Raw genomic sequence first — 3,168 nt, 5'->3', positions numbered from 1 at the left:
ACTGTCACTCCTATATAACAGGAACATAAAGTAAGGTTCCATTTCCAGAGATGATCATGTAAACTGAAGCCAGCCTCCCTCTACCAAATCTATTATATTACGAGTTGCATGGTTATTAACAATACGGGAGGAGTTAGCAAAATACATCTCTTAGAGATCTAGGCATGCACTGTTCAGTATACCAGCCATATATGTTCAGATGAGAATCTGAAATATGACCATTACCAAATCACATATGGCTTATGTTACAATTTATACTGGACAGGCTAATCTAGACAATGGAAATAGAACAGAGTTGGTAAAATGTTCCCAATAGGCTGAATGCTAGCAAAATGGCCGAAAGAAAGAAAACCTAGTGGGAATTTTTTTTTTTTTTTTATTGGTCATGTCCACAGCAAATGAGAAACTGCATTCTCAAAGCCTTGGTAATGACCACAGCAGCATCTTTTCAATCACATGTTTGGCACAAATACCGATTTATATACCATTGATGCACGAATATCATTTATATACCCAAATCCATCCTCCATGTTCCAAGACACAGAAAGGACTGAGAAGCGTAACTAATACATATACTATCAATTGAGTTTAATTTATTGCAACGCATTTTAGAGCTCAGGAGGTGGAAATATCACAGGGAACCTAAATAAATTGGCCAATGTCCCACAAGCAAATAAGAAGCAACACCGCCATTTGACTCTAGGTTTATGTGACTGTGATGGTTACTTTGTCAGTGTTCACCTGACTGAGCTAAGGGATGTCCAGGTAGCTGGTGAACATCATTTCTGGGTGTTGAAGAGGATTTTCAGAAGAGATCAACAATTCAACTGTGCATGGGTGAAGTTCTGTCCTCACCAGAGTCAGTGGGCCTCATCAGCTCACTGAGGGCCCAAAAAGAACAAAAAGGTTAAAGGAAGGGTAGAGGCTTACTTTCTCTTCTTGAGCTGGGATGTTCCTCTTCTCCTGGCCTCCTGCACGAGTTTCTGATTCTCGGGTCTTTGAACTCCAGTGCTTACACCGGTAGTCCTTCTGATCTCAGACTAGGAGTTCTATCACTGGTTCCCTTGGTTCTTAGGCCCTTGTACTAGGACTGAAAGATACCACTGGCTTTCCTGGCTTTCCAGCAGGTGGTGAGACTTCTTGGTCTCATAACCATGTGATTCACTTCCTATTAAAATTTTAAAAAAAAAAAATCTGTGTGTATCTTATTGGGTCTGTTTCTCTGAAGAACCTTCACACACTGAAGCCTACACTCTTATTCACTGAATTCAATCGTGATTGTCATTAGTAATATTTAGTCCTAATTAGTAATAACTGCAGTTCCCTGTTGATTCACAAATTGACCGGGTACACAGAGGGCAAGGAGAGACTGAAGAAAGAGACCACCACTCCACAAGGGCAGGTAGCAGATTTAAGAAGCAAGTGCACCTATGTAAGGGTCTTGTCGGGGGTGGCCGCAAGACAAGCAGACCTCTGCACCCACCCACCAAGTCACAAAAGCTTCCGTAGAAGGCTTAACTGGGTTCAGTCATATTGAGACCATCTGAACAGGATTCAACACCTTACTCTCAGTTCTGTTCTTGGAAGAGCTCCCACTACAGAAATGGTAGGTGGAGCATAAATCCTAAAGATAGGGGAGGCGATGATGGGCAGCTGATTAACCAGGTCTAGCTCCTGAGTCAACCAGCAGTCACGTCCTCTCAGTGACCTCCTCCGACATTCACCCCATTTTAAGGAACATGATAGGATTTCACCTTCTTGCACTCTTGAGGTTAGGGGTGGCCTGTGATGTGCTTTGACCAATTAAAGATAAGTGACATGATTCAGTTCTTGGTAGAGGTTTCAAGAGCCTCCTTTCTCACTGTGGCAGTGATTAATGAAGCCCCATCAAGATGATGACTCTGCCAACCCAAGTGTCAGTAGAACAGACCATAGTGAGGAAAGCCATCTTATGCAGTATATGTCATGGGAGCTACAAATACACTTTGGTTTTGTTAATACATGAAGATTTGGAGGTTTATAGCCACAGCATAACCCAGTCTCTCTTGACACAATGAGGCTGCTGCTAAATAGGTAGCAAACTGGTTGCCATGTGCTGTGAAATTGCCTGTTGGAGGCTGGAAGAGACCGTCATCTGTTATGCTGGGTGAATTTTGTAGTTTTAGATACTCCCACTATGGCTGATTTTAAGCTATTTACATGAGAGCACTGAATGTAGACTTGAAGTCTAATGGACAAAGAAAGATGAACAGAGGGGATGGGAAGGAAAAATAAGATAAAAACAGAGATGGGGGCAAACCATAAGGACTCTTAACAATAGGTAATAGTGGGGCGCCTGGGTGGCTCAGTGAGGTAAGCCTCTGCCTTTGGCTCAGATCATGATCTCAGAGTCCTGGGATCAAGCCCTGCATCGGGCTCTCTGCTCAGCAGGGAACCTGCTTTCCCTTCTCTCTCTTGCCTGCCTCTCTGCCTACTTGTGATTTTTCTATCTTTCAAATAAATAAACAAAATCTTAAAAACAAACAAATAAACAAAAAAGTAGGAAACAAATTGAGGGTTGCCAGAAGGGAAGTGGGTAGGGGAAGATGGGGTAAGTGGTGATGGGCATTAAGGAGGGCACTTGTTGTAATGAGCCTTGTTTATTAATATGCAAGTGATGAATCACTAAATTCTACCCTGAAACTAATACTACACTACATGTTAACTAACCAGAATTTAAATAAGATCTTGAAAAAAAAAAAAGAAAGAAAGAAAGAAAGAAAGAAAGAGAAAGAAGGAAGGAAAAAAGGAAGGAAGGGGGAAAGAAAGAAAGAAACCAAATGGACAAAATAAGCTCTGGCAAGCCAGTAGGAGGCTAGCTCTCATATACCACTTCTCAGGGTGTTTGGTTGTAGATGACTCCATACTTCTTTGAGTTCGCAGCCCAGAGAAGCAACATTGAATGGGATATTGAGGAGAGATGCATATGTGTTCTATTTTATCAAAAATATAATGGCCAAAGTAAGTATCTTTTCCTAAGTACGAATCTTTCTTCATCTGAAATCCTTGCCACAAGGCTACCAACAGCTACATGACCGTTGGAGTCCATGTCAATTCTAAGCCATAAGATTCACTTTTTGAAAGAGGCATCAATCCTAAATTTAGATGGGTCCATCAGAAACATACAGT

At 41.6% G+C, this 3,168-nt stretch overlaps 1 non-coding gene across 1 annotated transcript; it reads right to left on the bottom strand.

The window, feature by feature from the left end:
• Positions 1 to 301: 301 nt before the first annotated feature.
• Positions 302 to 435, bottom strand: LOC131817226 (small nucleolar RNA SNORA32). Its single transcript, XR_009348410.1, has one exon. It is a non-coding gene; the product is annotated as a small nucleolar RNA SNORA32 (small nucleolar RNA).
• Positions 436 to 3,168: the final 2,733 nt, after the last annotated feature.

The sequence above is a fragment of the Mustela lutreola genome, chromosome 15, assembly GCF_030435805.1.
Source record: "Mustela lutreola isolate mMusLut2 chromosome 15, mMusLut2.pri, whole genome shotgun sequence".
Classification (NCBI taxonomy): domain Eukaryota; kingdom Metazoa; phylum Chordata; class Mammalia; order Carnivora; family Mustelidae; genus Mustela; species Mustela lutreola.
Note: the sequence above shows the minus strand (reverse complement) of the source record. Positions and strands in the feature narration are given on the sequence as shown.